The 25,865-nt window shown below is 32.3% G+C and overlaps 1 long non-coding RNA gene across 1 annotated transcript in view; it reads left to right on the forward strand.

Moving 5' to 3' along the window:
• Positions 1–279: 279 nt before the first annotated feature.
• Positions 280–25,865, forward strand: part of LOC127724546 (uncharacterized) — a 39,797-nt gene continuing 14,211 nt past the window's right edge. Inside the window, exon 1 of the long non-coding RNA XR_007992557.1 lies at positions 280–654. This is a non-coding gene — a long non-coding RNA (uncharacterized LOC127724546). The remainder of the gene's footprint in view (positions 655–25,865) is intronic.

Here is a 25,865-nt window from a genome sequence, read left to right on the forward strand (position 1 = left end):
CGTGTACTTTATAAAAGCTAACCTAAGGGTTTTAAGAATATTCAAAAAAATATTCGTGAGAGTGTATACATGTACTTTGAAATTGATTTAACATCGTGTATACATATACCGAGAAGAATACATCTTTAGTACAGTCTAAGGTCAAAAGTCTTTCACCTATCCCAAATTCCCCTATTGTATTCTAAATGACTCGTAATCACAAAGACATGTACTATATAGAGATAAGATATCCTTAGTACTCCGTCAGTTCGCTCACAGGCAGTGGTCAGCACTGAATCATCGAATTAATCTGGCTAATCATCCGTTATTAGCCAAGATGTTATTAGAGAGGGATTTACAGTTTAATTCTCAGATGCTGTTAGACGTAATAATGAGGTTTCATCAAAATGAACATTATGACCAGTTAAATAGTTTTAATGAAAACGAGAACGTAAAAACCGTTTAGATATAGATACATTCAAACTAAGATTAGAGAAGAGTCAAGATATTAAAATAGATGAACTATTGAAAATGCTAAATCGGGATTTAGATAGGTCAGACTTTGTCAAAATTGCTCACATTGGAATTCAAATCGCAAACGAAGACGGTTCGGATGAAATGGAACCTTCAAGGAAGAAGAAAAAGAAGCGATGTGAAAAACCAAATGTACCTTCGGTAAGCTTCTTAATATATAGTTTCGTCAATATGTTTTCACCATCGCCAGTTTGTCTTAAAGTTGTGAATTGAATATTTTGTCAGAAGCGCGAGTCGCTTATATTTTGTTTTTGGCATCGGGTAGAACTTGACCAGGTGTATCTGTGAATCTTTTGTTTAAAAAATGCAGAGAGCCTTTTAAATTAAATAAATGAGTTACAAAAATTTTGGTTAAAATCCACAGTGGGCATGCTTATAGAACAGGAACTGTGGTATTTATGTACTTTTGTTCAATTTTGAACAAATGGTTAAAATTGCAAAAAAAAATGGCGTAAAATTCCATAGACTTGATGGTAGCCTTTCGGTTAGAAATGTATAGTGATTTGTGAGTGTTGTTTATAAGAAAGGTCACAGTTGGTAGCAACTGTGTGTTCTAGACACTTTTGTTCTATGGACAAATGGTCAAAATTTATAAAATTGCTGACGACTGGGTCGTTGATTCAAGTCTATAAATACGGAATTATACAGTGGTAGTTACTGTGGTTTAGGCACTTTTGTTCAATGGTCAAACATGTTTAATATGGTGACAACGTTTTGAGTGTTTGTTTAGTAAGTTATTTGTGAAGAATTGTGATGTTGATCGAAAATAAAGGTTCTGTATACTATTTTAAAATAGTAATTTAATGCACTATAAAGAGTGTTATGAGGAAAATGCAAGTTTCGGCATTGATTACAAAGGATAAATTATTAAGTCAGGTATGATAATTTTGAAAGAACCAATTATGATATTTAAAGGACACAAACTATATATAAAAAATGTGTATCAAGTCAAAGAATAAATTATATAAACTAATTTAAGAGAGAATAAATTTGTGAACATTGTACATTTTCCGAATTTTATCTGTATATATTCCTAATTTCTATGACGTTACGCACAATGTTGGTGACGTTTTCTGATTTCACGTACCTGATACTAAAATTCGGCTTTATATAAGAAAAATACAGGAAAGATCAAGTGTTAATTTGTGTACAAAATCTTTAAAGCATGTAAGAAATTAGGGTTACAGATGGCTTATCGGTTTTTATTCAGTTTTGTCGATCAATTTTCGGAATATTAACAAGAAAAATCTTATATTTTTCGTGTAGACGGGTAACATACTAATGTTGTTCTTCGAGTGTTCCTCCTATTTTCGGGTATTTACAAGTACATAAAATATAAAAATGCTATACCATTTGAAAGAAGAAAGTTAGGACTTGTGACGACATGCGTGTAAAACGTAAATAACGCAATTTTTGGAGAGAGTAGGTCTTGTAAGAAGTCATTATTGATTGTAGACACCAAGGATAAATATAACTCCCTTACGGCATAACAGATCAGAATGCATTTATAGCAAGAGGATTATGTTCTCAAATTGATGATAATGCATATCCTTTCGTAAAACAAGTATGAAAAACTCATTGAAAGCAAAAAAATCTAATGTAAACGAGCGATTCCCATGAAAACATTGACATCATTACCAAAAACCTAGCCCAGAGTACACTGTCACAACAACTTTTAAAAAAAACTGTTCTATATAAATAAATTATCTATATTGAGTTAAACTGTGCAAAACACTTCATCTAGTCAGACAATGTATCATGCGTCCTAATCTATAACATTTGAACGGTATTCATTCGGACAGTAATCTTATTTATAGCATTAAACAAAAAAATACTTAGTATATAAATCCCCAAAGGTCTCCCGTCACAAAACTTTAAACCAACGTTTTACGTTAAGTAATTTCGGAGTTGGTTATAGAAAACAATGAAAAATAATGTGTTATACATTTTTGAACGGAGAATTGAAACCAGTATGACAAATTCCAAATAAAAAAGAGAATATTCTATGCTTTTAATTATATTTTTATCGCATGATAAGTATCGAATATCGATGCGTTGAAAGGATGTCTACCAAAATGTCACAATGTTAGCGTCCTCATTTTTTCATTGAATTATAATGGACAAGTTGTTACAAATCGTAAAAAATAGTGAAAACAACATCAGCTGTTAAAAAAAATTAACTATAATATCAAATTCTTTTGCTAAACGAACATTTCGATATATATAAAATAAAAAGTAATGTACAAATCATCAAAATAAAGCGGTCACATGGTGGTCTACCAAAATGTCACAGCATCGCTAATTTGACGTTTTTGACGTTCACTATGTATAGGCAACGTATGTTTGCGTTTTAGTGTTTTTGAAACGTAGCTATTTTATTAAAAGAATACCTAAAATATGAATTTACAATTTTTTTTTATTTCATCTCGTTAAAATGCATTCCTCTTTTCAATATAACATTAATTTTGTAATAAAACCTGATTTGAGTACACTTCAATCAGACAGCAACTCAACAACAACAAAAATACATATTTACACAAATCGTCCGAAGACTAAAGTGGAAATTCAAACATTACTTGCATCATACATGTATCAATTAAAATGTTGATAGTTTTTTACTTATAATAAATTGCCCCAAACTTGTTAAATTACAAAAAACTCGTTATAAATTATATATTCAATACGTTGCCATATTCTTTATTGAACGTTTCTTAATTAATATTATAAAAAAGAAGATGTGGTATGATTGCTAATGAGACAACTCTTCACAAGAGAGGATATGCAAATAGATTTACGGTACATACTCAGTAAACATCGGTAAAATGTTTTTTGGAAATACTTTTGTTCATTATATAATTTTAAATCAAGATGCAATTTTTTATGAGTTAAAAAAATTAAAGAATTCTGTGAGACAACACCAAACTTTGCCCCCTACTTGTCAGATAATAGTCTGACATATTGACCTAAAAATCTACAAAGGGGACTTGAAATATTGCAAAGTCGACTTAGATATTTGACAAGAAAATATCTGACAACTTTTCTTAAAAAGAGACACATTGAATTTAACTGAAGAAGAAAACGATACTATTTTGGAATGTGCGAGAGTATGTGTTATACTGTTTCGACACTGTTCCAGGTTAGGGAGAGGGTTTGGCGCGCCAGCAAACATGTTTAACCTCGCCACATTCTGAATGTACCTGTCCACGGTCAAGTGTCTGACTGTAATTCAGTAGTTGTCGTTTGTTGTTGTGTATCATATTTTTATCCGTTTATTGTTTTGTACATAAACCAGGCCGTGAATTTTCTCGTTTAAATTGTTTTACATTTTTCATTTCGGGGCCTTTAATAGCTTACTGTGCGGTATGTGTTTTGCTCATTGTCGAAGGCCGTACGGTGACCTATAATTGTTAACTTTTATGTCATTTGGTCACTGGTAGAGATTTGTATCATTGGCAATCATACCACATCTTTTTATTTTTCTATTATTTAAAGATTTTCCCAGGCCTCGTTTGCTTCAGCGATCTAAGAGTTTATCTACAGTAATCACTATCATGTCAACATTGAGGTTGTGAATGAGGCCCCGATCGTAGCAAGGGCATCCGACTCCGATCCTTAATTACTAAGATTTCCACAGTTTCCTACATGGCAAAGGTCGGTTGCTGTCTCTGTGCACTCTGGCTGCCTCCGCCATTAAAAAAAATGGACGCCATTTTTTTTATTTTTTTTTTTTTTTGGTGTCTAAAGTCTTATATTGTAATATGCTCTTTGTGAACCCATTCGATGGAAATGAAATATCTTCTTCTCCCTCTATAACAAAGAGTGCTGAAAGTGGTGTTAAACACCAACAATCAATCAATTAGTTTCAAAGAATTTCGTTTAAGCGTGCGTCTCAGCAGAAGATAGCTATACTAATAATATCTTTTAGCTTAACAGGAGATTTTTTCGTCATTTTATACATATATTTACTATTTAAGGAACCAATAAAGCAATGAAAGTTTTGTGTTGATCTTTTTCACGTTTTGCAAACCTTGTAAATTAAAGAAAAACTAAGTAGTATTTTGTTATACATTGCTTTCGTTACATAACATTACCTTATTTCAAACATACTTCTTTATTTATTCCATACTTCATTATTTAAATTATACTTGACTGTTTACTTATTTCGTATTTTGTTCTGTGTACAATGTAATTGTTTTCGATATATTTTTTTTGAAATACATAAGTTGTTTAACTTGATAAAGTGTTTCTTATTACATACAAAATTACGCAATGATTAATCTGTATAAAATCACATAACGCTAAATTTGTTCGTTAGTAATAAAATTGTATTGAAAAGAACAGGAAACTTCCTAACTCGTAAAAAGTTGAGCTCAAAATTTCATACTAGTCTCCCATTCAGCCTTTTAAAAGTTCTAAAAAAGTATATAAAAAAAAAGAATAAAGAAAGTAAATTAACTCTGAATGCGATACCGTGAACTTTGGTGTGACGTACAGTTTATCAATGTCTATTTTATAGTTACACAATTCTTCAGTGGTGTTCTGACTCAATGCAAGAAGGACGTTCCTATATTACCTTTATCCTATACCTATGCTCGCCAATGCTCGTATATCTTTATTAGTTTTGGCTTTCTTAAACACAAATCAATCGGCCAGTGAATATAAAAATCATAAGTATTTTATGTCAAACTACGTAGGTTTTTCACTTATGCGAATAAGTTTGGATTTTTTGTTTGGAATATATAGCAAATTTTCGAACAAATTTTTTTTATTTATATCATTAGAAATTGATAATTAAGGCTTCACAACAAATATATTATTAAATAAACAAATAAGCCTATTGTACCAAGTTGATTAAAATCCAACCAGAAATATTAAATAGGCCCTAAATATTTGTTTATAAAAAAACGTACATTTATATGAAATGTATAGAACCAATTGTAGGTGACGATACCTTATGGCCATGTACAGTTTATGACAAAAATGAATGTGTCACAACTGAATAAATAAGGATTTTCCTACTTATACACCATTAACTTCAATATAATTCACACATGTACCATGGGGATACTTCAGGATTGGCCTTAAATCATAAATCAATTAGGTGATGACCAGTAAGAAAGCATTTCATTTCAGCAATTCTAAATATATAAAGAAAATGCTCACCCTATGCATCAAAAATCGGATCTGGCGGGAGATGTTATATCATTATTGACCTTGATGTAATTCAGTTACTGCTGATGTGGTCAAAACTCCGCCCACCATGATAACCCTTTACTATCAATGATCTCAGAAGTTCAATTACATATTGCATTTACTTTTTTCAATATGGATTTTATTCTTTTATTACATGAAATAATATAGTTTGTTTTTTCCATTGTTACAAAAAGTAAGTTATGAATGTGTACACAAAAAGATCAGTTGGTCAGTCTAGAGGATCCTTATGGGGGATTTCTAGAATTGCAATTAAATACAATGGCAATAATTATGGTGATTTACACAAAGTAGATTTTTTTCATTTTTATACGACCGCAAAAATTAAAAATTTTTTGGTCGTATATTGGTATGACGTTGGCGTCGTCGTCGTCGTCGTCGTCGTCTGGCGTCGTCCGGCGTCGTCCGAAGACACATTGGTTTTCGCATGGATCTCCATGAAATTTTACCATAAGGTTCTATACCACGAAAGGAAGGTTGGGATTGATTTTGGGGGTTATGGTACCAACAGTTAAGGAATTAGGGGCCAAAAAGGGGCCAAAAATAAGCATTTTTGTAACTTCCAGACAATAACTTGTGTGTAAGTGTATGGATCTCTCTGACATTGTACCACAAGGTTCCATATCACAAAGGGAAGGCTGTAATTGATTTTGGGGGTAATTGCCTCAAAATTTTAGAAATTAGGGGCCAAAAAAGGGGCAAAAACAAGCATTTTTCTAGTTTCATGACAATAACTTGGGTGTAAGTGTTTGGATATTTCTGAAATTGTACTACACGGTTCCATATCACAAAGGGAAAGCTGGAATTGAGTTTGGGGGTAATTGCCCGAAACATTTAGGAATTGGGGGCCAAAAAGGGGCCAAAAATAAGCATTTTTCTAGTTTCCAGACAATAACTTGTGTTCAAGTGTATGGATCTCTCTGAAATTGTACTGCAAGGAACCATACCACCAAAGGAAGGCTGGGATTGAGTTTGGGGGTGATGAATCATAAGGGGTTCAAAAAATTTGGGGGGGGGATTTTTTTTTTTTTTCTTTTTTTTTTCTTTTTTTCCTTTTTTTTTTCTTTTAAAATTTTCCATTTTAAGTTGGTTATTTCTGATTTATATTTAAAAGCAAATAATAATGATATGGTAGGAGATACACACCAAACAGGATGTGTAAATTATTATATAATAAGTATTGTGCAATAGCAAGAAATTTTCAATTGCACAGTATTGCACAATAGCAAGAAATCTTCAATTGCACAGTATTGCGCAATAGCAAGAAATCTTCAATTGCACAGTATTGGGCAATAGCAAGAAATATCCAATTGCACAATATTGCGCAATAGCAAGAAATTGTCAATTGTACAGTATTGCGCAATAGCAAGAAATATTCAATTGCACAGTATTGTGCAAAAGAAGATACTTTGTATAAATTGATTATTTCTTGATCAATTTCAATGGGGTTTTATTCTTGAATTCTTGGGGTTCTTTAATATGCTGAATCTAACCGTGTATTAAGTTTTTGGATTTTGGGCCACGTTTTTAAATTGGTCCACATTGAGGTCCAAAGGGTCCAAAATTTAACTTTTTTTGATTTCATCAAAAATTGAATTATTGGGGTTCTTTGATATGCCGAATCTAACCGTGTATTTAGATTCTTAATTTTTGGTTCCGTTTTCAAATTGGTCTACATTATGGTCCAAAGGGTCCAAAATTAAAATTAGTTTGATTTTAACAAAAATTGAATTTTTAGGGTTCTTTGATATGCTGAATCTAAACATGTATTTAGATTTTTGATTATGGGCCCAGTTTTCAAGTTGGTCCAAATCGGGGTCCAAAATTAAACTTTGTTTGATTTCAACAAAAATTGAATATATGGGGTTCTTTGATATGCTGAATCTAAACATGTATTTAGATTTTATTTTTGGCCCAGTTTTCAAGTTGGTCCAAATTGGGGTCCAAAATTAAACTTTGTTTGATTTCAACAAAAATTGAATGTATGGGTTTTTTTGATATGCTGAATCTAACCATGTATTTAGATTTTTTATTTGTGGGCCCGCTATCAAATTGGTTCATATTGAGGTCAAAAGGGTCCAAAATTAAACTTTTTTTGATTTCATCAAAAATTGAATTATTGGGGTTCTTTGATATGCCGAATCTAACCGTGTATTTAGATTCTTAATTTTTGGTTCCGTTTTCAAATTGGTCTACATTATGGTCCAAAGGGTCCAAAATTAAAATTAGTTTGATTTTAACAAAAAATGAATTTTTAGGGTTCTTTGATATGCTGAATCTAAACATGTATTTAGATTTTTGATTATGGACCCAGTTTTCAAGTTGGTCCAAATCGTGGTCCAAAATTAAACTTTGTTTGATTTCAACAAAAATTGAATATATCGGGTTCTTTGATATGCTGAATCTAACCATGTATTTAGATTTTTGATTTTTGGGCCCCGTTATCAACTTTGTCCACATTGAGGTCAAAAGGGTCCAAAATTGAACTTTGTTTGATTTCATCAAAAATTGAATTCTTGGGGTTCTTTGATATGCTGAATCTAACCATGTATTTAGATTTTGGATATTGGACCATAATATGAATGTCCAATTTAAAATTTTTAAGTTCTTAGACCACATTCATTCTGTGTCAGAAACCTATGCTGTGTCAAACATTTAATCACAATCCAAATTCAGAGCTGTATCAAGCTTGAATGTTGTGTCCATACTTGCCCCAACTGTTCAGGGTTCGACCTCTGCGGTCGTATCAAGCTGCGCCCTGCGGAGCATTTTATTGCAGTTTAAAATGAAATATTTAATTTGTATTTTCCTTTAAAAAGAATTCATATTAAAACATTCTCCTCAATAAGTTCTAGTATAAACATCAGCAACATTAATTGTTGTACAATTATCACATTTTATGTACTTCAGTTTTCGTTTCCTATCATTAAATTGTCCCGAAGACGCCACCGTAAGTGGCGAAACATGTAGACCAGAATAAAGAATTTTCTTGCAGTAATCTAGGATGTTGTTGTCTTTGTGTATCATTATTGTCCCTAGGTTTTAAGACAACCGCAGCATACTTTCGGGTATCCATCCTTATTACTTTACCAGCTTGTACCGTTAGAAGGTGTTGGTTCACTCGATGCATCATATCCATTATTATATTTGTTTAATATCTGTACATATATATTTTGATTCCCTCTATACATGTCTCCAAATAGTTGTTTTGTTTTTTTCTCCTGGCAGCTCCAATATTGAAATGTAGTTTTATTTGAATTCATTATCTTAATTTTTCAATAAATCCTTTATCCACCTCTTTTTGCATAACTGTTATTGTTATTGCAGGTCAGTGGTCATAAAGCCATTAAATGATTCTATTGATTAACCACAAAGTACTGCCCACATGTTCTTATCTTGTATCAGTCAGACACGTGCATTTGTTTATCAAACTAATGATAATCAAAACTCATTAACAGTGCAAGATATATAAATATTTATTTTCTTCTGTGGTTTTGGAATATTAAGAAGTAACAAAAACAGCTGAAAATAAAATTTTGATAAAATGTAGTTGCTTTTGTATTGTGCTATCTTAGCCCATTTTTATAAAGAATTGGTGAAAAGAAAAAAGAAAAAGTGTTTTAAATCAAGTTGAAAAACAAATACACTTGAGGGATTTTGGACACATGAGTATTTAATTTATTACAACAATCTATTGGGAAATTTATTTATCGGTACATGTAAATATCAACTTTGTTTAGAAGTTTATGATCGCGTGTTGCTTAATTACGGAATAAAAAATAATGTTTATAATATAGATTTAATTATACAGATAAAATTAAGTTCACAATAATTTATAATTTTTCAGTCTACATGTGACGATTCGCTTTTAGAGAATAAGGATCCGATAAATGATAGGATATCGGAATTGGAATCTCTTCTCCAAAGTACAAAATACTCAAAGCAAAAAGATAGTTTACGTGATAGTCTTGTGAGTTTCTGTACCACCTAGATCCAAAGAGGACATTAGATGATGCTTTACCATCGGATGTTCGTAGGTTTTTGGTGGTAAAAGATGCAAGTGGAAAAACGCGAATTCATATAAAACAATGTGAAAATAAAGGGAAAAGGGGAAAGTTTTCATGTGGATGTCCGTATAGACTCTCTGCTGGTTCGGTTGATAGTCTAATTGGTCAAATTCGTGCAATTTTTAGGGATAAGAGGGGGTGATTGGAACGAGGTATTAGGACTTGGCATTCCAGCCGGTGCACCGATGATAAAAAGATATTTGTCCGCTGATAGATTAGAACAATCGTTAGCAGCGACATCTCCGAAAAGAGCAGTCCCTCTGTTTTTTAATAAACTTATACTTTTGTCACGGTACATTTCATATAAGTTTCATCTCGGATAAGAGATTAACAACCTTTTAGCAATACATTTTAATGCGTGACATAGTTTTCCTTAAAGTGATTGCTTTTACTGGCGATCGCGCAGGAGATCTTGGTTCAGTCCTAACAGATCATATTAAATGGCTTCCAAATAATGAAGGAATCCTTTTGCATCTTGTAACCGGGAAAACTATAGATATTCGAGAACCGCGAATAGTGTTTGTATTCCCGTCGAGTAATGTGGAAATATGTTCCTATTATGGGATGGAAAATTATGTAAAATTTTGTAAAAAAACATGACATTGCATTAACAGGTGGATATTTTTTCTGTCCTTTAGCATCGTCTCAGAATGAGATTTTAGATGCACCGTTTTCATCATCAGCCGCTAATGCTAGATTAAAATTGTATTTAAAGGATCTTGATTTGTGGGAAGGTGAAACTTCCCATAGTACCAGAAGTGGGTGTGCTTTAACATTAGCTTGGTTAGGACTTAGCAATGACATAATTAAGTCACATGTAGGCTGGAAATCGGATGACATGTTAAAAAATTACATTGCCCCAAACGTCTTATGTGATAAAATAAAGTCTGTAAAGTCATTATCTAAAACGAGTGATGTTATTCCAGCTAATATGTTTGCTAATATAGAACAAATTCAAAATCTTAGAAAAATTGTTGACTGATTAAATAATTTTATCAAATTACAGAATCAAGATCTGTTGTTAGAGATAGAAATCCTAAAAAAAAGTTTGAATGTTGATGTTGTCGCCCAAGCCCTAAAGAAGGAGGTTAAAGAGTACGCGGCCCGCTCCTCAGAGATTAACGTCAATACCATGCAACTTAAGCTCATGCATTTGGACGAAGTAGCTTGAAGAGTAAATGACAGTAATAGAGAATTGTATTCCATGATATAACAAAGGTTCTTGTGCCATAAGAATCATGAAAAGATTGGTTTTCTGGTCACCTCTTTGCTGTCTTCTCCCGCCGAAACAAAGATATTTGAAAAGGAGCAAAAGTTCTTAAAGGTTCATGGGTGTAACAAAGAAAAAGATTCGGATAAAAGCCCAAAAAATGCATCAACTCTTCAAATCAGAAATCAGAGAATGACCTGCAGCAGTTCGTCAGTATGATGCAAGTAGCACAATCCTTTTTCCAACATGCACTCCCGGCTCAGAGTCCTCCGCAAGTCAAAAATGTAAATTACAGGAGGCTAGCTGCTACTAGAAAGATACCTCAAAACTTCTCTGTCTGTTTTAAGTGTGGAGATATATCTCATTTAAGAGTAGATTGCCCAAGAAAATAACAGTTTTATAACTTTTGTAGGTCTCAGATGAACAATACCTTTTCGAGCCACGTGTATGGGAATTCTCTGACTCCTTCAAACCGTACGAAGTTGTGAAGCGGTGTAGTAGTATGCAGTATGTAAATAGGAATAAGGAAATGGTTAAATATGATGATGTGGTGTTTGATCCTGAAAGATATGTTTTAGACTTCGATCTAGATAAGGAAATGGTTTTTCCCGATCCATGTAATTTCATTGCTGGCAGTATTCATAATAATAAATATGTTTGGGTTAAAATAATCGAAGAAAGTAATAGTGAAGTGTTAAATTGGGTTACCAATTACGTTGATATCCATGACTTTATGCAGCCATTTAAGGGCATGTTTTGGTGTGTACAATATGATGACGTTTACCCACCATCCCGACAGTTCAACAATGCAGCAAATTGTCAAGAACATATTGATTTTATTAATGATGAAATAACTTCTCACTTACAATCTGGTTCTGTTACATTATTGGGGAAAGTTGGAGAAGTGCAACCGCCGCATATTGTATCACCAATTACTATAGAACCTACCAAGCCTCGTTTGTGTATTAACCTGATGTACCTCAACTCGTTTTTGAAAGATACACCATTTAATCTGGACACTTTGGTTGATGTTCAAAAACTGTTCGAAAGGGCTCATTTCTGACAAAGTTAGATGATAAATCTGGTTATAAAATGTATTTGTTACTGAATCATCAAGACATTTACTTGGTTTTGAGTGGGGAGGATACTTTTCTGCCGTAATACCCTCCCATTTGGATGGAAAAATTCAGCTTTCATATACCATACATTAAATTTACAGGGCATTTCATGCCTTCGAAGCAAGTCTATTTCATGTTTATTATGTACATTGATGACCGATTGATTGAAGAGTTTCATGGTAATCTTCTTAATGATCTAGATAACCCTGTAATGAGGTCACATATTGCATTAAGATATGCTGTTAGACTTTTTATAAGTTTAGGGTATTTTTTGAATATAGATAAATCCGAAGCAGTCTTTAACATTTTAAGGCTTGATTATTGATACTGTTTGTACGTCATTCTCCATCACAGAGCAGAGGAAACATAAATTTGCAGTGTTGAGGGAAAACATTTTAAGTTGTATAGTTCATGTCCAGTTGCATTGATTCAAAAATTTACTGGTATGTGTATATCGATGTCTTTGGCAATCCCAGGGCAAAACTGTACACTTCGGTATGTAATAGGGCTATTTCTAAAACTGTAAAGAACTCAATGACAAATAGAATTGATTCAATTCTTAGGGAAGAAGTTAGCCATTGGAAGTTTTTAGATAACTGAATAGAACAACTCCCTTGGATAGCAGAAAGACATCATGATTTGTCTATTTTTTCTGATGCATCTGATTTTAAAATGGGGTATCATATTTTAGCAATGACCAGTCCCAAACATTTTCAGATTACTGGAGTGACGAAATAAAGGGTTCGCACATTATGATAAAGGAAGCACTGGCCTTGAAGAACGCTATTATATCTTTAGGTGAAAAGTTAAAAAAATCAAGAATAGATGCAAGAGTAGATAACAAAGCCCTAGTTTTTGCTTGGAATAATCAGTATGGTAAAAACGAAGAGCTGAACAAAATTTTGAAAGATATTTTTCAATTGACCTTTAATTCTAACATTAACCTATCTGTGTTTTATGTTCATACATCTGAAAATCCGGCAGATGGACCCTCTAGAAATTTATCTAAATCAGATCATCAATTACTAAGCGAACTTGGTGGTACTTGCAATATTTATTTGGCCCACACACACACTTGATATGTTTTCAATTGATAGTAACACAATGTTAAATGAAGATGGTAAATCATCACCTCTTTCATCTGGGGTGGATGCTTTCGCCCAGATATACAAAGAAGGAGAAAGATATAACGCATTTCCCCCTTTTTGTTTGATTCCCACTGTAGTAAATTTTATTTTACAAGAAAAACTAAGCTGTACTTTGGTATTTCCACATTTTCAACCAGTTCAACCTTGGTTTCCTGTAGTTTTAGCACAAGCGAGCCAAGTAATTCCTATTGGTTTTAAAGGGGATACTGGAGTTTTGCTTTATCCCTCCAAAAGGGTTTTCTTTCTGACAAGAAGGGCTTGCAATGGAATATGCTTGCCGCAAGTTTTCCCTTTGATCGAGTTCATGAAATAATTGAAAATAGTTTATTACCTCCTAAAAACTTTGTTCCAGTTTTAATTATAGGTGATTCGATGATTAAATTTTTGAGCAATACAAATAAAAATGTTAACGTTATTTACATAAGTGGAGGTAAATTGTTAGATTGTTACTTTTCTTTGGTAGAATTTTTAAAACATTCAACAAGTTTTATAGTGATTTTCCATTGTGGAACGAATAATGTAAACAAATCCGCAAAACCGGAAACAGCTCAACTTGTAGATGCTGTAAAAGATCTAAATAACATTTTTCACCTTATATCTGAGTTGCAGAAGGTTAAACAGTTTGCATTTATTTTTTCTGGTTGTGTGTATACAAAAAATGAAGTTATCAATTTGAGAATTAATCAATTGAATAATATTTTGAAAGAACTCTGTAAGAAGGGTAAACATTTGTATATAGATCAATCAAATATTTCATCATCAGATTTGAGAGATTTTGTACATTTCAATGAGTCAGGACAATTACTTTTCGTTAGAAATCTTAGTGGATTTTTGTAACTTTACTTATTTTTTGTATTGTTGAAGAGCATGTGTAGGTCAATATGATTTGAAATTGTCTAAAATGCAGGTTGCGGGTTGCAGGTTGCAGGTTGCGGGTTTAAGTATTAGATCATACGACGAGGGCATTGGCATGAGAGGGTGTATCTAATCTACACAATTTTACGATCAATGTTAAAGGCAGGGTATCCAATTACATTAAACAACATTCTGCTGTAAATAAACTTACACCTAAAAAAAAAATCTATCAATTTACATTAATCATAATATCTTGAGATGTAAATTCACCTAATTGGTCTAGCACCCTCAGGGTTTATCTAATACATACACTTTCTGTTCGAAAAGAGAAAACTTAACAAACATTTGGGTAAAACTTTCAACAAATGCATAGAACATACATACTGAAACATCAAGACTTGACAAGGTTTTTATATAGTGGTAAAGACTTATTGCCTTTTATATAATAACTAGATGTAAGTTTCTGGATTTTTTTAGCTAAGTTCTATTGCATTCATAGCAAGGGTCCTTCTCAAAAGTCTACCTATTTAAAAGTCTTGTCATAAAAGGCTGCGTTTATTGCGTTTACTGCGTTTATACGCTATGATAGATATCTTTTTTGTCCCATGCGTAACGCGTTGCGGGGGGACACGGAAATACCGGGTGTCCGTCCGTCCGTCGTTCTGTCCGTGTGTCCGTCCGTCCGGTTCGAAAATGGTGGAGATCGACTTTTTTTTAAAAGAGTTATGCCCCTTAGAAATATTAAATATATGAAAAATGGCCTCGTTAGCGATCTCACGGGTACAATTCTTGTCAGATTTTTATAAAACTTGTACTATTATAAAGGTTAATATCAGCAATATCTCGGACAAGTTCTAAAATAGTGGATGATCGACTTTTTTAAAAGAGTTATGTCCCTTAGAAATATTAAATTTATGGAAAATGGCCTCGTTAGCGCTCTCACGGATACAATTCTTGCTAGATTTTTATAAAACTTATACTTTAGGTTAATATCAGCAATATCTCGGGCAAGTTCTAAAATGGTGGACGATCAACTTTATTTAAAAGAGTTGAGTCCCTTGGAAATATTAAAATTATGGAAAATGGCCTCGTTACACGGGTACAATTGTTGTCATATTTTTTTTTATATTGTTTTTGTTATAATAAGAATTCATTTAAAACTTTAACTATAATTCTCAAAACTTTACTCCATATTGTTTAACTATATTCCCTTGACTTGTTAATGTAAAAATAAAAATAAATGCAAATGGAAAATGGAATGCAGGTGAGCTTATATTATCCCTGCTTGAAATTTGGGGAGGTATATACTTAAGATACAGGATGTCCGTCTCCTTTTTAAACAAATAGATACATTTTTTACTTTTAAATCATTAGACATATTGTAAATGGACAATTGCAACAGAACAGACTCAAGGTTTCGGGTCTTTACATAAATAAAAACTGACTTGGGAAGCAAATTATTTTGTTTGTTTCTTGTACTAAATTTATTATGTTCATGCAAGAAAATGCATATAATTATTTAATGCTTATAATTTCTTTATATAAGCCACAAAGATTTTGAATGTTCACTGAAAGGAATTTAATTGTTTATGTAACTAGATTAAGACAGATTAATGTGTTCCATAGAACCTGTTAAGCCTATGTCAATTTGAAGTTTTTATTACTTTAACTTCACTAGAATCAATGTTTAGAACTATTAATTGCAATTGAGCAGTATGATAAGCATCAAATGATACATGTATGTGTATTAAAATTATGATTATTGAATTTGAAGATTATGATAAAAAAAAAATGACAAAATTAAATACTGACAACTGATAACTGAAAAAATACTTCTACCCTACAGTATGTGTACTGTAAGAAATAATTTGTAAATTTATCAGTCATGGGTAGGATTTTATGTGTATTAATTCCCCTAATATGACCTTTTTACATATATAATATTTATATGTGTGACCTGCAACCCGCAACCCGCAACCTGCAACCTGCAAAATAGCACTTCCCATATGATTTTATAAGAAGTTTTCAAGTTTGTTTTCGTTTTAGATACATTAGTTTAGTAGTTTGTTTTTGTCTGAATTATTACATATGAAACTTTGTTTTGATATGTTTTAATTAATAGAAGTGCCGTTATGTTTATTTTCACACTAGACACGTGTATCAGATAAATAACAGATAAATGGTCTGTTATTATAATTAGTCAGTATCTTTTGACAGGACACATCAATGTCATGTGGCTTTAATTGCGTTTGGTATGGTACTAGACTTTAGAAATAGAAATAATTATGAGATTTGTGTTCTATTATAAATAATGGTCCCATATCCCTATAGAGATAAGATATGTGGTAGGAGAAATATCTCCTTTCGAACTAGAAACGTGATACGAAATACAAAACCTCCTCAACTTCCATACACAAACGAACACAAATTCCCGACACTGTCAATACTTAATTCATTTTCCTAAAACATAAAGCGATGACTTCCTTTTCATTCACATGCTAAAACATTTCATATTGTATAATAAGGGTAAAACAAAAATGAAAGAACATCATAGCAAAAAGTATGGGGTGTAAACACAGAGAATCACCTACAATCTGACACGTAAGTATTTTAAACTTAAGCAATAAAAATCCGTCACGCAATAATTATAAGATTACCGTTTTTGAGCAAAGAAATGAGATACAGCTGGGATACATTTGTCATCAGGAGACATAGAATTAAATTAATTACAGTCGTTAGAAGGTCATTTGAAGGTTATGAAAACAAACTGATCTGCAGTTTATGACACCCTAATGCTATAGCAGGAACCAAAATAAACTAATGTGTCCAACTAATGATAATCACATGTACTATATAGAGATAAGATATCCCTAGTACTCCGTCAGTTCGCTCACAGACAGGGGAAACATATCCATAGAGGAAATATATAATATGTATGTGTAATAAGGAGAGTAACAGCTTTTCGGCCGAATGTTTATGTAGGTATGTGCGAACGAAAAAAAAAACAAAAAAACAAAACAAAACAAAACAAAACAAAACAAACAAACAAAAAACAAACAAACAGAAAAAACTAAAAACTAAAAAACTAAACACATACACCAAAAAATAATTAATTAAATAAAGAAAAGAGAAAAAATGCAATTTAAAATTTAATTGTACTTATTTAGTCAATTTCGTACGGTTGGTGATTCATGATGGATATTTTGATGTTTCGTCATGGTTGGAGAAAATCGTTATGGAGAGGTTTCTGGTGTTGTCAATCCATATGGAGATGTTTTAAACTTTTGTTTTCAAAATGGAAAACCTTTATGCTACTCTTTTAAAGTTATTGGTACAAAATGTGTATATATACATGTAATGTCAGAAGTTTATTCCTTGTATGAACTTATGGTAATGTTCATTTTATTTGTGGAATGATGATATGATCGCTGTTTGAGCGTGTGCACACTTTAGATACAGATAACCTAATGTGTCCAACTAAAACATTTATTACTTTATCCAAGACTACTATTCTTAATGATAATCACATGTACTTTATAGAGATAAGATATCCCTAGTACTCCGTCAGTTCGCTCACAGGCAGGGGAAACATATCCATAGAGGAAATATATAATATGTAACTTTTGTTTTCAAAACGGAAAACCTTTATGTTACTCTTTTAAAGTTATTGGTACAAAATGTGTATATATACATGTAATGTCAGAAGTTTATTCCTTGTATGAACTTATGGTAATGTTCATTTTATTTGTGGAATGATGATATGATGGCTATTTGAGTGTTTACACAATTTAGATACAGATAACCTATTACTTTGCCAGTTTCCCCGACAGTTTATTTCTTAGGTCTCTATAGTCTTCTCAGGAGATATTTCTCCTACCCCATATCTTATCTCTATAGGGACATGGGACCATCATTTATAATAGAACACTATCATTTCGTGTAAAACACAGTTTTAATAAAAATTCTACTGAAGATATTTCTTGTCCGAATTGATTTTTTAAAAATTTTGTACAGAAATATCTGCAGTTTCTAAAAAAAAAAATTAAATATATTTATGATTTATATTTTTAGAGAAATTTACTGTTGAAAGACAACTATGAATTTCTGCATGAATAAATCATATGGCTATATGGGAAAAAATACACTTAATTTCAATATTTGTATACAAATTATGATTTTTCATTAATGACATGGCAAAGAAGTATTTCAACATAACCATACAAAAACTGTACACATTTGTGAGTTTAACAATGAAATAAAAATCGGACCACAAAGTAGTTTTTCACAATGTTTAAAAAAAACTTGTTTTTGTAAGAAATAATAGGGAAATTGGGGATAGGTAAACACTTTTGACCTTAGACTGTATTTACAAAGACCCGCTGTTGAATAATAATTGTGATTTAACATTATCTTTATTGATAGTTTTAAAATTTAAATAAATTTTAGATAATTTAATTTCAATGGTTTTTTGTTCTGTTTTATATTTTTTCAAAATCTTTAATATCTAGCAATTTTATTACATGTATACCTCCCTCTTTCTATATATGCTTAGTCTCATGTTTTTTGCCATAACAGACCGATCACATTTGATAGTCATGCAGTTGATCAACACAAAGTTTACGCTCCCCTAACATCGAAATGTTTCGAAAACTAAAATCGAATTTTCCAGAATTAAATTTATTTGAATCTTGTCAGTTTTTATCTAGTATGCGCTGCTGTAATTGTTCAAAAATGGTTTAATGAGTTTGTTCAACACTAGCTTAAGACCTAATCGTAGTCATGGTAAAAACATATCACCATCGTTCAAATGTGAAAAAAGTCTTCCAAATCTTGATCACTCACTGGGAACTTTGATGACCTTCTTTCTCATCTCCATCATCCGGGTGGCTATCCATAAAACCTGGTTCAACCCACCATTTTTTCTTAAAATCTCCTGTACCAAGTCAGGAATATGGCAGTTGTTATCAAATAGTCCGTTTCAATGATTGTTGTTTTTTTTTTTTCTTTTTTTTTTGCAGTTCAGTGTTTCTGTTGTTCTGTTGTTTTCCTCTTATAGTTAATGTGTTTCCCTCGGTTTTAGTTTGTAATCCGGATTTGGTTTCGTTTAATCGATTTATGACTATTGAACAGCGGTATACTACAGTACTGTTGCCTTTATTTACATTACGTACGTTTGTGGCATTTTTTTATTTTTTTTTACTTCCGGTAAACTTTTAGATAAATTGTTGAAGAGATTATGCACTTGACAAAGGATGTGTAGATTAGTTTATCAGAACCAATACACGGTGAACATAGGAAATTCCTTCCAATTCAGTTTTCAAATAAAAGAATCGAAAATTATGCTATCAACATCAGCAACGTTCTTCATCACAAAGAAGTAACATCTAAAATTCCGCTTTATTTTCAAAATCAGTCTGTTCCTATTGATACACCAAAACCATTGCATCTAAAATATTTAACTATAGACAAGCATATTGCAAGACCTTGATTTAGAATAGAATAGAGAAGGGAAACAGGGAATGAGTCAAAGAGACGAATACGAATATTTTATTCTCATAAACATAATGTTACAGAGAAATTAGTATACAATTATAATACAATAATAGTGCATGCGTAAACACATATGAAACAAAGACAGTACATTTAATTGTGTATGTTTAACACAATTCAACTAACCAGGAGGGACGACAATCGATAATACATGTTTAATAAAAGTTTTTCTAATACAATAATATGAGTTGTTAAAAAATAACTGATTAAATGTTGCAGTATTTGCATTTTTTTGACAATATTGCGGTAATAATTTTTTCCTTTCTGAACTAAAAGATTTACAGACTTGAATATAATGGTACTCATCACCTATTTCATCTGAGTTTTTGCGCATGCTCTGTACAATGATGGACGTTATTTTTCTAGCTCGCATAAAATCTTAAAACTATGATCATCTAGAAAAAAGTAAAATCACAAAAATACTGAACTCCGAGGAAAATTCAAAAAGGAAAGTACCCAATCAAATGGCAAAATCAAAAAAACAAAACAAATACATCAAACGAATGGATAACAACTGTCATATTCCTGACTGGGTACAGAGTTTTCCTACTCTGGAGGATGTGTGATATGTATAAGATACAATAAAAAGGTAACAAAGAAACAGGCCGGTAACAACCGTTGCCGGATAGTTTTTCTGCACGAGTAGTCAGGTCAAGGTCCGAGGTGATAGCCGAGGACCTTGACCTGACTACAAGTGCAGACAAACTATACGGCAGGTTGTTTCCGGCCTGTTTTTTGTTACCTTTGTTTTGTATCTGACTTGTACGACGTTTCAAGAAGGAATAGGTACATTTTGCATTTAGAAGAGGTAGCAAAACTAAAGATATTAGAAACTTAAATGGCCATATACCAGTTAATGTAAGTTACAGTTTAAACTCAATTTTTTTTCTCACTTCCCTTTAGCCGAGAGTTTTTTCTCAAAAAATTCAAGAATCTAATAACTTTAAAAAAAGAACCATTTCAAGTTAAAGGTGAATGTTATACACATTTGAGACTTTTGAAATGCAACTTCGCAAGTAAGTAATGTATAAAAAAGATTTCAGAGGTAAGCAAGCTACCATTTGATTTTATTGGGGGGCGGGGGGGGGGGGGGGGAGGGGGGATAAATTTAAAATAAACATCCAAATTTGTTGAAAAAATGCAGGATGTGCCATGTCCATGTCTTTTTATTATATATATATATATAGGCATATGTTTTGGATTCAAAAAAAAATGTTCATGCTTATTGGTTTTTATATGTCTCTGATAGTGTTGATCAGGATTAAACACACGTCACTATATGATCCAATCAGAGCTTACCGTCCAAAATTGATGACATAAGTTGAATGATTTTCTTTACGATTTGCTGCATATTTGAACATGTATTACACGGACACTTTTTATTTATAGGATCAATCGTGCATTGGTGATTTGATAGGGATTTTATCTTTTGATTTGATTTTTATACGACCGCAAAAATTAAAATTTTTTTGGTCGTATATTGGTATGACGTTGGCGTCGTCGTCGTCGTCGTCGTCGTCGTCCGAAGACACAATGGTTTTCGCACTCTAATTTTAGTTTAAGTGAATGGATCTCCATGAAATTTTACCATAAGGTTCAATATCACGAAAGGAAGGTTGGGATTGATTTTGGGGGTTATGGTACCAACAGGTAAGGAATTAGGGGCCAAAAAGGGGCCAAAAATAAGCATTTTTGTAACTTCCAGACAATAACTTGTGTGTAAGTGTATGGATCTCTCTGACATTGAACCACAAGGTTCCATATCACAAAGGGAAGGCTGTAATTGATTTTGGGGGTAATTGCCTCAAAATTTTAGGAATAAGGGGCCAAGAAAGGGGCAAAAAACAAGCATTTTTCTAGTTTCATGACAATAACTTGTGTGTCAGTGTTTGGATATTTCTGAAATTGTACTACAAGGTTCCATATCACAAAGGAAAAGCTGGAATTGAGTTTGGGGGTAATTGCCCGAAACGTTTAGGAATTGGGGGCCAAAAAGGGGCCAAAAATAAGCATTTTTCTAGTTTCCAGACAATAACTTGTGTTCAAGTGTATGGATCTCTCTGAAATTGTACTGCAAGGTACCATACCACAAAGAGAAGGCTGGGATTGAGTTTGGGGGTGATGAATCATAAGGGGGTCCAAAAAAATTTGGGGGGGGGATTTTTTTTTTCTTTTAAAATTTTCCATTTTAAGTTGGTTATTTCTGATTTATATTTAAAAGCAAATAATAATGATATGGTAGGAGATACACACCAAACAGGATGTGTAAATTATTATATAATAAGTATTGTGCAATAGCAAGAAATTTTCAATTGCACAGTATTGCACAATAGCAAGAAATCTTCAATTGCACAGTATTGCGCAATAGCAAGAAATATCCAATAGCACAATATTGCGCAATAGCAAGAAATATTCAATTGTACAGTATTGCGCAATAGCAAGAAATATTCAATTGCACAGTATTGTGCAAAAGAAGATACTTCGTATAAATTGCTTATTTCTTGATCAATTTCAATGGGGTTTTATTCTTGAATTCTTGGTGTTCTTTAATATGCTGAATCTAACCGTGTATTAAGTTTTTGGATTTTGGGCCCCGTTTTTAAATTGGTCCACATTGAGGTCCAAAGGGTCCAAAATTTAACTTTGTTTGATTTCATCAAAAATTGAATTATTGGGGTTCTTTGATATGCCGAATCTAACCGTGTATTTAGATTCTTAATTTTTGGTTCCGTTTTCAAATTGGTCTACATTAAGGTCCAAAGGGTCCAAAATTAAACTTAGTTTGATTTTAACAAAAATTGAATTTTTAGGGTTCTTTGATATGCTGAATCTAAACATGTATTTAGATTTTTGATTATGGGCTCAGTTTTCAAGTTGGTCCAAATCGGGGTCCAAAATTAAACTTTGTTTGATTTCAACAAAAATTGAATATATGGGGTTCTTTGATATGCTGAATCTAACCATGTATTTAGATTTTTGATTTTTGGGTCCCGTTATCAACTTTGTCCACATTGAGGTCAAAAGGGTCCAAAATTAAACTTTGTTTGATTTCATCAAAAATTGAATTCTTGGGGTTCTTTGATATGCTGAATCTAACCATGTATTTAGATTTTGGATATTGGACCATAATAGGTGAATGTCCAATTTAAAATTTTTAAGTTCTTAGACCACATTCATTCTGTGTCAGAAACCTATGCTGTGTCAAATATTTAATCACAATCCAAATTCAGAACTGTATCAAGCTTGAATGTTGTGTCCATACTTGCCCCTACTGTTCAGGGTTCGACCTCTGCGGTCGTATCAAGCTGTGCCCTGCGGAGCATTTTATTATATATATATTTCCTGTCTTTTTATTGAAATATAAACGTTGGTACCAGCATTTTTTTCAGCAATGTCCAAAATACTATTCATGTCCATATATTGAAAAAAAAATACATTTACGGACCGACCATTTAGCTTTAATAGGGGGTGTGTTCTTTTCTGAGTAAGAAAATTATTTAGTTTTTCAACGCTATCGCCCAAATATTTTTTTTTTCGAAATCAGCACTATTATATACGGTATTCGGAAAATCAGGAGCCAGAACATTATTTTCAGTGTCATCTGCTTGACCATTATATATTTTGTCTCATAAAATTGGGGATCAAACTGTGTTTTTTTTAGGAAAAAACCATAACCGGCCTTTTGAAGTTAAATGGTCAACCCCTTAGTGTACTAATATGAATAGTTACTGGAATTGTTTGAAAAAAAATATAGTTATTGATGCTAACGTAAATATTTTTTATTAAAAAGACAGGAAATATGTCGGTGAAACAAAAAGTTCAAATCTAATTGAAATTTAAAGTGCCCATGAACTCACTGATCATGCACGAGTGATTCTATTCATAAAAAGTGTCCGTGTAACAACTAAAAAGTGTCCGTTTATCAAAAAAAAAGTGTCCGTGTAACACCCGTTAATGTACTGTTTTTCTATAGCTCTGCTGGGGGCAAAGTCGTACAACGAACTTTAATGTAACGTGGAACGTTACTATGACATTGACTATATTCAAAATGTGATGTTTGTGATATGAACTGATGTGAAGTTAGTGTATTCCAGTTAGCAGTTTGTATACAGTAACCAAATACTCGTTATATAGTGAGTTCTTCTTAGCGAGGGCCAAGGTAATTCTACATAAACAATCACGGTCACCTGACATTTATTACATTGTAAAAATTGTAAACATAACATTAATATTTTCATTGATTATTTACCATTATTATCAATGTTTACACCTGATACTAATAAATACAGGCTGCGTAGAGACAGCAAGCCGTCACCACCAGAACAAGAATCTACAAAAAGATTTATAATGTCATCACAAACTTCTCCAGCTACTTCAAAATCTCCGTCTATAAATGTCGATCCGTCCGTTATAAGGCATGCTCCTATAAAAGCTGGACTTAGCTCTTTTGACCACCAACCACCCTTAAAGTCTACCTCACAGCCAATCACATGTATTTTATATCAATCCGATGTAACTAGAATTGCACTGGAACTCAAACAAATGCTACATTCCGAAATTGATTATACTATCAAAGCAACCACATAGACCAATATATACAAGAGATAAATAAACTTACGAATGAAAATAAAAAATTGCGAGACGATCTTGATTCGCTCGAGCAATATGGACGTCGTGATTTAATGAGAATCAATGGCATTCCTGACGGTGGTAACATGGAAACATCGGAGAAAACTACCGAGCTGGTAACAACTCTTATAAAATCGATTGACAGAGAGCTGCAACCGGCGCCGTTCACTTTTAACAGCAGTGAAAACGAGAATAATGTTCATTCCACACCACCAAGGCAAATTATTGTTAGACTTAAAGACCCTCAAGTCAAAAAACGCATACTTCGATGCAAAAAGCTACTGAAAAATAGACGGGATATGACGTATGTTAAACTGAACGAAGACTTAACTGAAACAAGAAACAACATTGCTTACAAGATCCGACAGTTAAAAATAGAACATATTATAATAGACACATGGACAAACGATGGCAAAATTATGGTGAAGGAAAACCAAGAACAAATACATGTAGTAAACACTCAGGATTCATTTGACCAGTTTTGTACCAATTTTTGTATGCCGGGCGTTTTTGACTTCCTTCATAGACTGGAAATTAACTCTAAAGAAAGACGCCACAACAAAGAGAGTACCAAAGGTCCCAAATACCGTACTTATGCCCAGACAGTTTCTTCTGCAGCTTCTATTAATCAATCAGCCACCTCAGATGATCGACATGATGGATCCTAGACATGATACCAGTCACATGCATAAACTGTATAGCAAATCAAAATAAGTCGGTAGTAGCTTTTGTAAGGTTAATGGCAAAATAGAAATCAGTCACAAATGGCTTAAAATTTGTATCTTACTGTCATTTGCGTAAAATGTATGACCGTTAAACTAAAGGAAAACCCTATTTATTATATAGTGTATTGTATTATTTTTCCTTTTATAAATTTGCCTTATGTATCTATATTTGAAATTTTAAATTTATAAAAAAAGAAATATAACAATTAAATAATAATAATCAAAACCGCAAATACAAAGTTATCGGTAAAACATAAGTGGAGCTTTTAGGATAATTTTGCTATATATTTTATTATTTAATATGAATTCACTACAATCTATGTTCTCAACAAAATGTGTAAAAATTTTGTTACATCATACAAAACATCTAAGAGAGTTATAATTATAATAACTTTACAGTTAAGGTCGTATAAATAATTACTCATGCGTATTATCACGACCTAACGGTTGTGTCAAAAAACTGTTTAACAATAGTTCACAAACGAATGAACTTTATCTTCAAACTTTTGTCAGTCATGATAGTAAAAAAAAGTTGGTTCTAAATCCTCCATGCCCTAGTTGTATGTTCCTTAATTGGGCCAGAAACATAATTTTTGTATATACGTTAAATTCCTTTTTTTGTTGTTAATTTTTGTACACTGATGAAATGCAAACTGTTTTGTGTGTCTTGTATTCTATTGAATGTTTATTTATAGATAGTGTAGATTTATACTTACACCCCAGTTCTATTGTTATACTTCATAGTTTCTATTTCTGAAACAAGTGTAAATTGAATAGATCTATTGTTACGAATAACAATGGACTTTGACCACAGGGTGTGACGAGCGGGGTTTCTGGAA

The sequence above is a fragment of the Mytilus californianus genome, unplaced genomic scaffold, assembly GCF_021869535.1.
Source record: "Mytilus californianus isolate M0D057914Y unplaced genomic scaffold, xbMytCali1.0.p SCAF_1, whole genome shotgun sequence".
Taxonomy (NCBI): domain Eukaryota; kingdom Metazoa; phylum Mollusca; class Bivalvia; order Mytilida; family Mytilidae; genus Mytilus; species Mytilus californianus.